At 40.4% G+C, this 16,846-nt stretch overlaps 1 protein-coding gene and 1 long non-coding RNA gene across 2 annotated transcripts in view; one reads left to right on the top strand and one right to left on the bottom strand.

Moving 5' to 3' along the window:
• insyn1 (inhibitory synaptic factor 1) overlaps positions 1-16,846 on the top strand; it is a 625,574-nt gene that overhangs the window by 450,609 nt on the left and 158,119 nt on the right. The window lies entirely within an intron of this gene.
• Positions 5,448-16,846, bottom strand: part of LOC141753017 (uncharacterized) — a 602,052-nt gene continuing 590,653 nt past the window's right edge. The window contains exon 4 of the long non-coding RNA XR_012590374.1: positions 5,448-5,464. This is a non-coding gene — a long non-coding RNA (uncharacterized LOC141753017). The remainder of the gene's footprint in view (positions 5,465-16,846) is intronic.

Here is a 16,846-nt window from a genome sequence, read left to right as displayed (position 1 = left end):
AGGTTCTATTAAACTTGATCCGTAAAACATTTTATAAAGCAACATTGATTTACAGCGAGGCGGCATTTGAACAAACAATGAGTAGTTAATAAGGATATACTATCTGGTTATACGTAATATGACTACATATGAATAAAATAGTCCTGTTTCTACAACACAATCTTCTATTTATGTGGTGGGTATGTTAGGACATGTGGTCTGTATCCTCCACCCTAAGAAATATCAAACTGAGGTCAATTAGAAAAGTGTTCAAAACCCTCCTCCCACCAAACACACACACACACACACACACACACACACACACACACACATACACCATCACCACTCCACCTCTCTCCACCCCTCATTCCCCTTGCTGCTTGTAGTGCGCTGAATGCACAAAAGACATGCATACATGCAGAGCTCCCCAGCAAGACAACACTGTTGTCTGTGAATACTATCAAAGCACTGTTGCACTCTGAGACCCTCATTTACACAAATGTTCTGAGAGACAAGTCATTAGTAAACACATCCATGTGGGACTTGAAACCGCTTGGTTAATGCTCGCCTTGATAGAGTGAGTGAGTGCATGCAGACAGACAGAATCAGATTTCCCCCTGTTATCAAAGTCAGCAGTTTGCAAGGTATTTTCCTTGGCATGGCTCACATGGGCAACGGTCACAATGTGCCACAGACCAAAGAGAGGACAACATTCCTCCTCCAGGGCTGTAGCAGTCAACATTCACATTGCCTCTCTGAAACGGGATCCAGAAAAACAACCTGATGCACACATGCTGAGCTCCTCTCCCACAAAAAGCAAGGCAAATACACAAGAGATGTTCCATCATGATCATTCCTGCGCAATGGAATGTAGTGAGAAGTCTTCAGGGAAAATGGTTGGCCATGAGAGTGTAGCAGAGTGCATCAATATGGATATGATATCATTACTATATATACACTGTATATATATAAAACACATCTGGGTCTACAGACATGCTGTTTTCTCATACTGCCATGCAATGACTCAGAACACATTTAAGAAAAAGACTGACACATTCATGACTGAAGATCAAACATTTTTTAACTTTACATTGTATTTTTCTAATGCATTAAATGTTATTGATAAAATTGATAACATTCAGCCACCAGATGTTGCTCTCTCCCTTCCCCCGTTCGCTTTACAACAAGTGGTTGCCAGTTTGTTGCACAACCTGCACATTTTATAGTCGAGTGGCGTGAGACTCAGACAGACAGTCATGTCAAGTGATGAGTCTTTTCTTGGTTGAGTAAAAGTCGTTTTGCAACATGTAGCTATAGGCCTACAGGTGCCCCCTAAGCTGGGCGGTGTTGTGTGTTGTGTTTTAGTGGCGGAGCATTAAACACACTTATTTCAAACTCGACAGAAACAAAATAAAAGTCACCAAAAACGTTTTGGTTAGTCTTTCCAACAATCTAACCGGTGGCAACACATTAATTAAGGTTGTAAGGACTATGGCTGTTGGTAGTTGTTGCTGTTGTTTTTTTGTTTAAATATGCCAAATTGTAATTTTATGGGTTATCGTTGTTCGGACGATTAAGCTAAAACAGCTAATATGTGCTAATTAGTTGTCACCTGTTGCCAAGGTAAATATTCCCTTATCCTGCAGCCTCATGTAGACACCAGTGTCAAACTCAGCTATTTATTCTTCTTTTTACACACTAACTGGCAAATTGATCGCTGATGACACAGAGATACCACAGGATACTAGGTAGGGCTGGGCAATATATTGATATTTTATCGATAATGATATGAGACTAGATATCGTATTAGTTTTTGGATATCGTAATATGGCATTCTTGGTTTCTAGGTTTTAAAAGCTACATTGCAATAAAGTGATGTAATTTTATGAACTTACTAGACTGTTAAAACTGTTCTATTATTTGCTTTTACCCGTTATTATATCTACATTACTGATGTTTTTATAAAAAATCTCATTGTGTAAATATTTTGCAAAAGCACCAATGGTCAACCCTACAATATCGTTGCAATATCAATGGCGAGGTTTTTGGTAAAAGCTATTGTGAATATTAGATTTTTTCCATATCGCCCAGACGTGATACCAATGTCATTATACTGTTGGCTCACAAGCCTTGTTGGAGGTGGGAACAGAACGTCAGATATCTTCCACAGAGATAAACAAAACATTAATTTTAGACCCGTCAAAATGTTTTCAATGATTAATTTAAAATCATTTTTTTTAATGAAAAGCCATACTTTTATTCAGCACCTTTCTAAAAGTTGTTTTTTGTTTTTTTCAAAAAGAAATTAAAAAATGACTTGTCTACATAAATATGTTATCAATAAGACGTTTATCACAAATAGCCATCATTATAGTACCATCAGTACAACCACCATGGTGGCAGGGCGGTGAAGTATTTCTTCTTTTTTTCTGAAGTTATTTTTCACTAGCTTCTTTCCAGTGTGTGCTCCTTTCTTTTTGCTGTGATACCTTCTGAAGGGATTTTGCTTGAAGGTGACACAAAATGGAGAAATTCCTCGAGGAAGGACAGTGTCAGATTCTTCTGAGCTTAGACTGTCCCACAGTGCTGTTTTAAAGCAAGGGTTCTTTCGATCTTTTGGATCAGTCTTGTTTTCACCTCTCACACCTGCATTTGTATTACATCCCCTTTGACTTTCTAGCTATATTAAGCTTGAGTTTTTTTTTTTCTTAATTACAGATTGATCCCAGGGGATTTTCCTCAAGAGACAGAAATTGCTGCTTTAAAGAGGCAGACCAACAGCGAGCCTCCGAATGCCTTGAAATCCTTTCACTGAAACATTCCACAGGGATTAGTCTAAGTTGTGAGGCAAGGTTGGTTGTTTTTGTGTGACTGCTGTGTGCGTCTCCTGTCTGCTGGAAACACCATGTACTCTGTGAAGTTCGGTGAAAGAAAGCATTGATCTGAGTGACTATGCGGCACAAGAGGAAAGCCCAGGGAGTATAGGCATCCTGCTGAGAGCAACCTTTAGCTGCACAGAATCAGAGCTAGGGATGCTCTTATATACTTAGAACTGCATTCATCCTCCGAGTCAAGACAGCAGATAGAAGTTCTCATATGTGATGGTACAACAACGTATGTGTTTTTAGTTCAGAATTCTATTGAATTTGCACAATGACATAATATAATATGTGTTTCAAACCAAACTGTGTCCTGGTTCTGTGTCCTAGAAAGGAAAACTCAAGCAGTATTGCCTGAAAACAAGGACCAAACATAGTCTTGTGATCAAACTGAGAAAAGGTTTTTAAAAGATAAATGCTTTTTTAATCAGGCCACATACCGCCTTTTAGTTTTTCTGTCAAAAGATATGCCTGATCTCCATGGAGGCAGGTTTTGCGCAGTGCAGATTTCATGCTAATTTTGACAGCTGACAACACAAGATCAGAATAAGAGAAGAGATCTCATAATTACTGTAACAAATCTCTCTTTGTTATAAGAAAAAAACAATGTTTCAACTTTGCAGCTGTCAGATGTTGCAAGAGTTGCGTTTTGCAATATACTTATTTGATCCTTCCTTATTCCAAAAGAAAATTGTCGAAATGACGAAATGAAAGATAGATGAACATATGCAGAAAAACTGCAAAAGTCATATTGGCTGCCCGAGTAAAACAGCTGCTATCCTGCACATATACCAAATACATCCTGTATTTAAACCTGCAGTAGGCAGAATGTTTTTGGCATCATTGGGCAAAATTTCCATAATAACCTTTTAGTATTTTGTAATTCAAGTGTTCTGAGAGATAACTAGACTTCTGCACCTCCTCATGGCTCTGTTTTCAGGCTTTAGAAAATCAATCACAGGTCATTTCAGAGAGAGAGCGTTCCTATTGACTGTGAGGCAGCTGCCAATCACTCACAAACTCAGATCAAACGGTCAAACTAGGGAGCGCTGATCAATTATGAATCAATATTTTGTTACTGTAATGCCTTTTTCTTGAGTAAAATGTTTTCAGAAACATCTTGTAGTGTACTGTTTAGCTGTAAAATGAGAAATTTTACAGCAATTTCTCATTTTACAGCTAAACAGTACACTACAAGATGTTTCTGAAAACATTCAAGGGGAGAAATAAGCATTATAATAACATAATCTTGATTCATATTTGATCAGCTTGATCAGATCGGAGTTCACGAGTCATTGACAGCTGCTCAGAGATGACAAGACTCCAGCTCGGCTCTGATTGGTTGTTTTCCTCCAGTCTGTGAAGTCTTGCAGATGCCATTAGGAGCACCGGAGGACACCGGAAGAAGCAGAAGCACATGCAATTTTTCAGATTACCTGTCTCATGCACTACTGTCAGGATACAGTGTTTTATAAAAATAACTTTTTATTTTTTTATTCATATTTGCACTTAGGGATTTAGAATGGAACAAAGCAGCTACGGTTCAACAAACACATTGTTAAAAACTGAGACTTCTTTGAAGTTTGTGTATTCGGTGTCAGACATGATGATAAACCACTTCCTGAAGTCGGTCAGGAATTTGACACATTCAGCGTTTTGTTGTCCTACAGCTTTCCTTCCCATCAGTAATCTGCTGGAGAAACATTAAAAGATAGCTTTGGCTGCATTTTCTGTGGAACATTTCCAGCTATTTTGCAAAGAATTTTTTGGGTCATGGTGGGGGATAATTTGTATTATTATTAAATCCAAACATTAAGGAATGTGCCTTTTTTTGTCCAGGAGCATATCGGTCATGTACGTGTTAAAATAGGTCATTTAAATTATTCAAACGCGGCTGCAGTAAAATGAGTTTATTAATGCAGTGAAAGCAGTAAGTGCAGACATATACAGTAGTTCACTGACTTATAGCATTATAGCCAAGTTATAAAACATAAACAAGGGCACAAAAAAGCTGTATGCTAGTAGGCACTTTGTGATTGTGACTGTTGGGAGACTGGTATCTGGTATCTAAACTGTATCTGACCCTGTGATAACTGTTGACTCCAGAGGAACACATCAGATCCCTCGTCTTCCATCTGCCTTACTCTCCTCTGTCTCTAATATTAGCTAATTACTTCCATTCACAATCCTAACTTCCACTTCACCATGGCGGAGACAACAGCTGAGGTTGGCGGTTGCGAGCACATTTGGTCTTACCGTTGGAGCAGTCAGCCTTTGAAGTACCCACCTGCTTTGCATTATTTTCATTTTCATTCAAGGTGAGTCATCAGGCACCTGCACTCTGTTCTTGGCTCAGTATCAGATACCACGAATAAAAATGCTTTCAATCGTAGAATAATTTAAATATTTTCCTTCGTAGCACGACATCAAAATGAACCTTGTGATCTTCCTTCTTGGAATTTTTTCTTTTTCTTGGAGTATATCTGTAGCATCTTAAAATGTTATTACACAACAACAGGACTCCATTATGAGGTCCTACATGCTTGCTGTGAATATGTTTAATGACTGAAGTTCAATATTACAAGCTACAGTAAAAGCTAATAAGTCTGCAGCTAAGAAGATTAGGATCTTGTTAGACAATACTATACTTGCTTCACATTACGGCAGCTTATATCATTTTGCATGTGCCAGGCTGAAAACCCCCTAGTGTTTTATATGGTATTCTCATGTTTAAGTCAATTAAATTGGGCCTCTAACTCCCTCCCTACGCATTACTGTTAAGATGTAAGCGCCAAGATTGTCTAGATTGTTCCCTCTGGGGTCGTTTTGGACGCAATAGTGCTGTTTACGTCATTTAGATTCTTCTGGTAATCAATTGCATCATCGAGGAGGAGTAAATGTAGGAGCAACAATACGTGAAGGTGTGGAATGTGTTTTTTACAAAACATTTATGCCTAAAAAATAAACGGAAAAAAGGTTATATGTCTCTACTAGTCTCCTTAAACACGCTATTTGCTTGAAGAAAGACATATTACCTAACTGCATCTGTAATTAAGACATCAAGTTCACAGGACCTTCAAAATACAGTGTGCCAAAGGACTTGAGATTATTCAGTCTCTAGATACTATTGACCTAACAGAGTGGAAATCAGGGGTGAGGATGGAGGAGGGAGGACACACACACGGAGATAAATGCCTAACAGGTACATAGCTTTGACAATGGCTGCCCTCCCCACAGTGTTGTGACATTAGGGGAGGGGGGGAGATGATGTGATTGATGTTAAACTCTGAGGTTAGCCAAGGAAGCCTAGAGCTGTGGGGGTATCTGTGCTTGTGTAATGCTGACAGGTATGTTACACTGATGAAAAACCCACCCGAGTGTAGCAGGCTGATGAGAACAACATGCAATTGAGCAAAGCCCAGATGTGCATTCACACGCACACAGCTGGCTCATGCATCCATACGCAGATACTACAGCAGCAGTCCTGTCTCCTACAAGTTATGTTCCCATAAAACTAAACTGCATTCTCAATTACGTTTTTGAGGAAAACATTTTGTTATGGATTACGTTTGTCTTTGAGCAAGCAAGCGATGAAAGCGACGTGCAGAGCAGGTGACGTAGTATATCGAGCGACCATTAATGAAAGTTACTTGGTACAATAACCAGTATACAAGCGAGAAAGTCCACTACGGGTGGGTGGGAGTGATGGTGGATGGGTCAAACAAACAAGGAGACCACTGTTCCATTGGCTTTTGGATTATTGCAGAAAATAAGCTCTCTGGCAAACAAAAGTTTATGACACTTACACGTTTTGTTCAGCAAGATAATCTTCACAAATTGTTACAACCCGGCTCAAAGGTTGCAACAAAAATGGGAGACCAGAAAATGTCTCCCGCAAACAAAACCAAAACAGGTGTGCCAGCCAAGGAAGAGAGACATCTGTTGAAAGGTAGAGAGCTTTTATCCCAACCACACCAAGCCCGGGTGTGGCTCATCAGCCTGACGACCCTCTCTCCTGCAAAACAAAAGTGAACCAGCAAAAAGACACGGGACACCAAGTGGAGTGGAGGGGTCGTCACACAAATGAACACCACTTTTATGATTTTTGAAGAGTGAATTCAATCGCTAGAAGTAAAAAGCTAACAATAGACTATAAACGAACTACACCATGGTCGCACAAGCATACACAACGAGGCTGCAAAGGCGGACGAGTCGACGTGATGCCGTTTAATAGTCTCATTTAGCCACTTGTTAGCAGCTGCCTTTTTTAAGACACACAAAGGCTTCAGAATTCCCGAGTGGGGTATTTACTGAATTTAAATCGTAGAACAAAACGTTAAAATCTCTCCAGCTTGTGTTAACCACAGACCTTATTTCAGGCATCTAACTAAAAATCCATTCAAAAAACCCATTGACTTCCAGACCAGAAGTGCTAAAATTCTAACTAATTTTCGGGTTTTAGGACTCATTTCTGTAGCACTCTATATGTTTCCCTCGAAACATAATTGAGAATGCAGTTTAGTTGTATGGGAACATAATTTTGTAGGACACAGGGTTGATAATAGATAGTATGCATTTGAAGATCCCAAAGCTTTATTATTCCTCTCGTGCTCCCTCCATAAATGAGCCCGATTTGATGAGTTATGAGCACTTTCACTTCCCTCTTTACCATACAAATGTCTACGGACCTTTAGATGGCGGTACTCACTCCTCACACATTGTGACAGAACTCGGAGGCCGGCGGGGGGGTAGGGTGCTATTAATCTGCTCATCTGATCTGTCCGTTTAAGTGCGAGTTCACGGCCTGTAACCCTCGCCTCGGTTGCAAACTTCAGAGGCGGGGGCTAATTTGAGCTCGGATCCCGTACGACGGTGACCTTTTGCACACGCGGCTCAACCTCGAGGGAAGGACACGGAGGCAACACACAATCTAAATCAGAGATTATAATGCAAACAGCCCTGTGGGGCTCACTAATGACTAAGGTGAGCCGGAGATGCAGCTTCAACTCTGCTTTGGAATATCAATTAGGTCTCTCAGGGACATGGAGATGGAAGGAAGTGACTGGCATAGTAAGCGCCTGCCGCCTGTCTGTGGGCACCTCTAGCACACGCTATGCACCACGAGGACTGCCGGCAGATATCGAGCAAAAAGGAAAAGAGGGAAAACAAAGTCAAGATGGGTAAGGTGGGGTGGGTGGGGGCAAAGTGATGCAAGAGGGAGAATTCCATTGTCATGCGTTTCGAAAAGAAAGAGGAGCCTGTAAATTTGTTAGAGCAGCCTATTCAATTAGCTCCAGATATCCACAGCTGGTCCCCAGAGAGTCATCTCCACAGATGTGTTGTGTGCTGTTGTCTCCACATCCCAGACAACTATACCCTTCCTCTGTTCCCTCTCTCTTTTCTCTCAACTCTCTCCTCTCCCCTCTTTGTTACATTCTCTAGACAACACAACAAGGTCCTGGCAATCAGATGCTGGCTGAGCCGGGATACAGAGCATAGAGCATCTGAAATCATCTCACACCTCCGCTTGATATGGTTCAAGGAGAAAGAGTCATCAAAGGCCCTCCTCTGTGCAGACACAAAGGCAGGCACACTCGAACACACCCACATTGAGAATAATGTACAAAAAATAATGGAAAAGCCTGCGTTCAGTGGACTTGTGAAGGTGCGGTGTGAATTATCTCTTCGAGGGCAGGTTAATGTTATCATGCCATTAGTGTGATGCAATAGGCTACCTGCTCTGAGAGCAAATTAACCACTGGGAAATCTTTGTAATTTGTTTAAACAATGGGTGCCTGATTTCAGATCGAGATAGACAAACTGAAGCTTCTCATTTTTAGGCTGCGACTGTTAATTTAGCCGTTTTGTTTGTTTCTTTCAGATTTTATCAGATGAAGTTAGCTAGCTAACAAAGCAAACGTCACTTCCATGGTGAAAACATTTTTATGATTTCTAGCTGACTTATTTCATTTTAATGTAACCTTGTTTTGACTTTATACGTTACAAGAGCTGTCTCAGGTAACGTTAGCTTGGGTTGCTGACATTTAAACTTACCCAAATCTAATAAGATCAGAACAAAGCTGCTATAATGTTAGACTAAACTCTGATATCATCCAGTATCAGCTTCCACACAGTGGGGAAATACTACCCTGTAACCTCACAAACTAATGTTGTTAATTAATGACATGCTAAGTTTTGGCGTTGGAACTAACACTTGGTTACTACTGTAGATAGTAGTTAAACCGACATACTAACGATTGCCTCCTACTCTGTTAAATTTAGCCACCGAATATTATCAGCAGATTGAATGGGCATTATCAGTTGTTATCACTACTATTCTAATGCTTCAGATGGGCCAAACTGCACCTACCCATGAAAAGACCCAACCAGTTGAGGCAGATGGCCGCCCAACCAGAGCCATGTTCTGCCCAAGGTTTCTACTTGCTAAAGGGGAGTTTTTCCTTGCTTTTGTCACATAAGAATGCATGCTCATGGGGGATCTCTTGTTGGGTTACTAAATTATAGAGTACAGACTAGACCTGCTCTATATGAAAAGCGTCTCGAGATAACTGTTATGATTTGACGCTATATAAAAATAAATTGAATTGAATGGAAAAGTGAAAGTTAAACAGTCACAGTTTTAACGTTGTAAATTTGCTATGAATAAGACTTGATTAGGTTTAGGAAAACATCGTTGTTGGGTAAAGATCAGTAGCCTACGTTTGTTACGTAACATTACGTGAGTAAAATAAGTTAACGTGACAAAGGACACAACCAGCGGTCTCCCGAGTGAAGGTCCTGTGTTTGTTTGACCCATCCATCGCCCCCGACTGCCACCCCAAGCGGGATTTTGTCGCTCTTTATACGTCCCCTGACTCCCTCCTTTGATTCCGTCATAATTACTAAGACTACTAGAGGTCGTCGTCATCTGATATTCGTATCTGTGATCAACCATGAGCATAGATGATAATGGTCTTCTGAACCTACTAGTAGGTGCAGCGGGCCAATTCTAACCCATATCTATGAGGCTGATAACCACTGATAACACCCATTCAATCAACAATTGAATGACAACAAATGGTCATTTAAACTAACAAACTATATTTGTGCTTTTTCTAAATAAATTGTGGGGTTATGGTGGAGTTGCTGCACTGCACCTACAGTGTGCGCTATTCCTTAAATGTTCTGTTGATAAAGTTTAGGTTTTCTGTATAATAGGCTAATGGTTGTCACTTGTCATGCTAACAACCCAATTGTATTAATTCCATTCATTCAACACTGTGTACTGTGTGAATGTATGTATAAAAGCGTTCACTACTTATAAGTTAAATCACTATATTGTGTTATTTCAAATGACAATAAGGAGCAGGAAAATTTGTCTTCATCTAAAAAAAAAAAAAAAATCACAGATGATTCTTTTCTGCCCAAGTACATTTTTACTGGAGTTTAGTTTTTCCTACATCTGTAAAGGCTCTCCACCTCCTCCCTCTCTCTCCCCCTCCCTCCACGCTCAGACAGAGTGATTGATCTGATACGCCATTGAGTCAGATTACATTATGCAGTTCTCACTGATAAGAGATTAGCGAAACAACTATTTTCTTTCCCCTTATCTCCTCCAAGAGGCTGTGTTTCTAAAAGGAGAACTAACCTCCCTGGCCAGATATCATTATTCATTTTGATCCGAGACCTTGAGTACTGATTATATTTTATAGTCTCTGAAATTTCACACCAATGGTCAGATGTAAGACTTTTTTTTTAAGGATAAAATCCAAAATATCACCTGAAACCAGAGAGAGAATTTGCTCAGAAATTTGAAGCATCCTAATCATTTCGGTCGGGTGTTGAATGTGGAGCTTCTTCCTGAAATTCCACCTTTAAAACTATGTCTTGTTTAAAGTCAGGGGTTGGGACGGTAAGTGGGGGAATTTAAGCTTCGTCAAACCCTCTCACCCTTTGGGAAGAACCAAGACTATTATCCTGCCACTCCCGGGAGGGGTTGAAGGCGTCAAATGTTTATTATTCACAATGATTATGATAAACTTCACCACAAATACAAGCCACAATCTACTGTGTGCAGTGCAATTACTACATAATATAAAGAAAAATCAAATTTCACATTGATTTAAAACATGTGGAATCAATCTTAAACTAATAGATGCTGGATAGTCCCAGCATGATGACAGAATATCTCTGCTCCATGTACTGTACTGCAGTCAGAGGCCAATGCTTAAGTGTGTTTTTTTAAACCTTTATTTATCCTGGGAGGGCTGTGCTGAGAACATGTGCTCTGTTGCAATAACGCCCTGCTTCACAGTCACATGCAGTCATACCTAAAAGCTGCTCAGCCCAAACACAGGCTTCTACTGTTGGCCCCTGTGCAGCATCACTGAAGGGCTTGGTGCCTTGCTCTAGAGCACTGTAGTTGCAGGCGAGCAGGGGTAGTGTAATGAATATTTCACAAACACATGCTGCTGCCTTGGCCCAGTGGAATGGCAGAGTATTTCTGTAATGTATGCTGCTATGCGGGGTCAATGCCAAAGTGCTTCAGAGAAAAGAAAGAGAGTGAGAGTGCTGTGCAAACCCACTGCAGAGGCCAAGCCAAAAAACAACTGGAATATTTGCTCTGGGCTGCCTGATTTAGTGTTCTGGCATTTTGGATTAAGGTTGGCAGGTTAAAACACTTCCCAGGCATTTCCTGATGATCACATAGTAGGCGGATGAATGTTGGCAGACAAACCTATATGCACATGACCTGATAGAGACGAAAACGTGAGGTCATGTTCCCTCCTCCCTCTCTCGTCTTCCACTGTATATATTCATTTTCCCTAACAAAAAAATGTAAACTGGATCACAAACAAGCCATTTTCAGTGAACATGTTTGCAGAATTAGATAGGTGGGGTAGTCTAGACATTGTCAGAGAAGTTGTGAACTGCAGTAAAGTATAAAATTATAATTATTTTTCCTATAGGGGAGAGTGGGGTGATTTGAGCCACCTCTTGTTTCTAGGCAACCATGGACACAATTGGTCATGTGACCACACATTTTGTGTGTATGGTAAGTGATAAGCACTTTTTGGATAAAACAAAAAACAGTTTTTTGCCATTCAAAGTGATTTTTTTTATGTTCAAGGAGTCATGATTCTTATGTCTGAACAATTACAGACAAGTTTGAAAAAAATCTCACACATGTACTATACTGTTAGCATTACGTTAGCTCTAAACTGCTAGATGATACATGTTTGTTAAAATGGTGGAGGTGGAGTAATTTGAGCCAAAAGGCCTGGGGGAAGTTGAGCCATTTACTTATGGAGTGTATAGTTTCAACTTGTTAAATCTCAATATAAACTGCAATGCTTTAATAAAGGATAAATAAAAAAAGATGATCATATAGGCTAATCAACTTTTAACCTTTTCTAGGACGTGATTGGTTCACGGTTTAGGGTGCGTCACCATCTGTCATGCCGCACTCCTGAAGCAACGTCTCTCTGAAGAGCCACTACCTTTAGGCTCAATGTGGGGGGGGGGGTTCTTTGATAACCTCACTTCAATGATAGACAGGTATGATTGATAGACTAGGCATACCAATATGTACAAAATATATGTACATGTTTTTGCTGGAGACACACATACAGTAAGTCCCCTCACTTTAAAGACGCCTCAAGTAAAAACTGGCTCAACTCACCCCACTCTCCCCTATGTGACAAATTGAAGAAGCTCTTTTCAATAAGTTGTCACAATCTCCTGTATGAAATGTGACGCTTTAGATAAAAGCTTATTGATGGAAAAAGAGGATGTCAATAACATGCTTGGCCTAATGGTCAGTGTCTAATGGTCTTACATGGTTTCTTGTATCTACGCATTACTGGTGCAGTGGAATGCTCCACAACCTTCCCTTACAGCCGTCATCTAAACTGACAAGGACATCGACAAATTACTGCCCCCTTGTGGGTCTATTCATGGGCAAATGAATGCTTAGACACTAATGCTCACGTCACATCTTCCATAAGTGTTTGACACGGCAAAGTTGTCTGAATGACAATGATTTCCACCACTTTTTACAGAGGCGTCTAGCAGCTTTTATCGGTACCCAGAATTGTTACCTTTAGACCTGTCAACGCACATCCCCTCATAATCCTTTCACACACTCATTTATCTTGTTGGTGTCAACTGTCGTCATGGATAGGAAAATCCTCTTTGTTATCGTAAAGATAATCTCAAATAAGCGATAGAATAACTAGCATTATTCTCACTTTAAAATCCCGAAAATGCAGAAGTCTTATCTGTTGCCAGATATAATAAATTGCACTATGTATGAGGACAATAAGCTCACATTTGTCTTTTGTTGGTGAAAGATAAGCACACAGCTATGATGGGGTGATAGCATGCAGACTAATGCGGCTCTTTTGGGGGGGCGGGTGAGGGTGACTGTACACGCTGAGGGTTTTTAATGTCACTGCGCCCTCTGATTTTATGTGATGGCTCCTAAATATAGTTTACAGTATATTGCTGTATGTAAACGCTTCAGCATGGGGACAGTCGACTACTTTAGTACTTGCCAACACCTTTCTGTTTCTAGTTTTATTGTGTATGAGCTTCCCTTGGCAGGCTTAATAGCCCAGGAATGCTGACTTGTGATCTGCTTTGCCAGACCTTTCTTCTCTTGTTAACTATTTTGAGTCTAGGTCTGTATTAAAAAGCAGTTTTAGTACTTTTTTTTTAAAGCAATGCCAGCTCTGTCAAAGAAACACAAACAGCTCATATGATTCACATCAGGATTAATTATTTGGCTATAATCTAATCAGGCTAATCTAGTCCGTAACAGGATACTATGGCCAATCACAGGTCATTTCAGAGAGAGAGCACTCCTATTGGCTGTTAATTAAACGGAGGCAGCTGTTGATCAGTCGACAAACTCCGATCAAACGGTCAAACTACGCAGCGCTGATCAAATATGAATCAATATTATGTTACTGTAATGCCTATTTCTCAACTCAAATGTTTTCAGAAACATCTTTTAGTGTACTGTTTAGCTGTAAATAGTAAAATTATATTTGTTCCATTTCTACCTACTGCTGCTTTAAAGGGGAACACCGTCTAAATTGATTATTCCAATATGTTATTTCCATGGCCTAGTAAAGTTCAATCAATATTTGTGAACATGAGCTCCTCTCTCTCAAAGCCAGAAACCAGAGAAGTGAGTCTCAAACTTGTGATGTCATAGGGTATAAAGTCTGGAGCTGCTCCATAGACAATGAATGGGAGACTGACTTTGTTTTCTTTTTTTATACCCAAATGAGCTTTATTCTATTTTAGTGTTCTCAGTTATGAAAACAAAAATATTCCCATATATTCCTCTGGGTGCTTTCAGTGTCATCTATAACATCACTCCCTATTCATTGTCTATGGAGAAGCTCCACACTTTATACCCAATGACATCACAAGTTTGGGTTTTCGCACTCTAGTTTTTGGATTTGGGAGAGAGATGTTCATGTTTAATAATATCTTTGGACTGCCTTAGACCATAGGAATAACATGTATGAATTTTGAAAATGGGTGTAGATCCCCTTTAATTAAAGCACAACATGGACAGCTAGACGGGGCCCAATGGTTAGATGTTGATACGAACTTTGGACTTGATGATCTATGATCTCAGTTTCCAAAATTTCAAGTAAGTATAACCAAGTGTTTTGTGATAAATCTGGATTCTTTTTGCATCTTCAGTGTGCCCTTTGCAGGAGGTGGGAATCCTTAACCAAATAATAAATATACATACAAAGGATTCAATGACAGGAACGACTTATTATTCTTGTCATGGTGCACTACTCGGGTCTTTATCAAGCTGCAACCTCCCACCCCTATTTTCCAATGCCGTGCCTCTCAACCCTTTCAGCCCGAGCGGCTGGATTCTCCTCTTCTTGCCAGATAAGCAGACTGCCCTTTCTTCACTGGGGAAATGCAAGAATAAGAATGCAGGATTTGTCCTCTGCGTAAAAAAAAAAAAAAAACACAACAAAAAACAGGACCCTGGCTCCCTGTCCTGCAGCTGAAAATGTCATCCTGGCCCTGCAATAAATCACATGGGGTTGTGATGTGTTTACTTATTACAGTGAGGTGCATCGCTGTCATCCACACTCTTATTTACTCCCCTGGCCCTCTGCATGCCCCCCAAACACACTTCCATTTCTGCAATATCGCCCTCCCCTTCTTCTACCTCACCTTTTCCTCTCTTTGTGTCGCTCTCATTCATTGCAAACGGTACGTGCGTATCAATCCCTACATATAATCCCAAAGCTTTTGTTTAAAATCACACACGGCAACAATATCCTGTCTGAAAAAGTCTAATCTAGCAAAGGCTTTCGAACACCAGACACTAAAATTGAAAGGCTGTACCTACAATACCCCAACGAGAATTTGCTGCCATTAAGAATGGCACAGTCACTGTGTAAGTGTCTTAACAAATTGGCACCAGACACCAAAGCCAATTCACTGTAGAGAGAGAATACAGCAGACTCTTTATCGGAGATAGAAGCTCTTGTCAGAGGAACACAAAACAACATTGGTAGTAATAAGCACAAAGTCACATCACCAAAAGAGCAAACATCACTTTGTTACACAGATCAATGTTAGTTAGAGGGGATGTCAGTGAATATCTGAAAGACTCACACAACATCAGTGGCAAACACAGTTTCCGCAGTCATTAGTCTAACCGCACTGGTTATCCCACACTGTATAATGTGGAAGAATATAATGCCCTCTCCTGTTGAGCGTCTTTAAGCAAGGCATCTACCCTCCTCCTGCTTCACTGAAGGTGCTCAGTGGTCAATACTAAAAGAAGCATGTTTGCACTATAGGCAGCTGTAAGACGTGAGTGTTTCTGCCTTTGTGAAAGTAGCACCAGTGGTGCTTTGCAAACTCTTTCCCAGGGTAAGAAAAGACAAAAAAAAATGCATTGTTCAGGTAATTTCTGTTTACTCTAAAGAGGTTCCCGGGGGTTAGAGTAGGGCAGCGAGAGGAAGCGCGACATGAAAGTGGCAGGAGTTTGATAAGAGCAACAGCAGGCAATTACAGTTCAGCAGCTCGCCAGAGAATTGGAGGCTGTAACCTGTTGTTTGGACAGAGCCATCACTAAATCTGCGGCGACAGACAATGCTGCCGGATCTGTGATTTGCCGTTTCTTGCTTTTACGTTCAAATTTTCAAAACTCAAAATACAGGTCTGGTTTTCTTTCAAACATCATAGCAAACCCGCCGGTGCTAAAGTCTAGCTGGGATATAGTTTCTCTCCTACCAGCTTGCTACTGAATCTGCAATTTATTTAATCACAATGTTCATAGATAAACCTGGATGTGCAATCAGCACACTTTTTCTGTTTAACTGCAACAGCAGGTAATTTAATGGCATTTAATATTCCACATTATGAGCCTCATGGAGGGACTTCTGTGTAAACACAAGTGGATATTTGTATGTCTGCGTATGAACACCATCTTCCCTCTCCATTTGAAGTTACTATAGCCTTTGTGGCCTCCCTCCAGCTCATTTCATCTTGGATTAGTCGTGGCTGTTTGTTGCTGAAATATGCTGCAATACTGAGTGAAAAGAACATATGCTTTTATATATTTTTTCACACATAGTAAACTACCAACAAAGAGGACAGTCCATCTGGTCCATTTTGCACAATAGGTGCAACAAAAGCTCAGCTATAAAACCTATATCCATGACAACTTTCGGTTTTCATTTACATAGGATTGTAACCAACATTTTGCTGCAAAGTTTTAAAAGTCTTTATTTGACGGTGACAGGAGCATCTGCAAATCCTCTCTTGATATTATAAAGGAGAACAGAGGCCTGTACTACGAAGCAGGATTTGCGGTTAGCGAGGTAACTTGGGTTTTCAGTCCTACGACGATGATTCACTTCTTACATGGGTAGATCGACATGGTCGCTTATGCTGAACACCTAACCCGCACCGGAGCAGGTTATGTTCCAGAT

Source organism: Sebastes fasciatus, chromosome 2 (assembly GCF_043250625.1).
Source record: "Sebastes fasciatus isolate fSebFas1 chromosome 2, fSebFas1.pri, whole genome shotgun sequence".
NCBI lineage: Eukaryota > Metazoa > Chordata > Actinopteri > Perciformes > Sebastidae > Sebastes > Sebastes fasciatus.
Note: the sequence above shows the minus strand (reverse complement) of the source record. Positions and strands in the feature narration are given on the sequence as shown.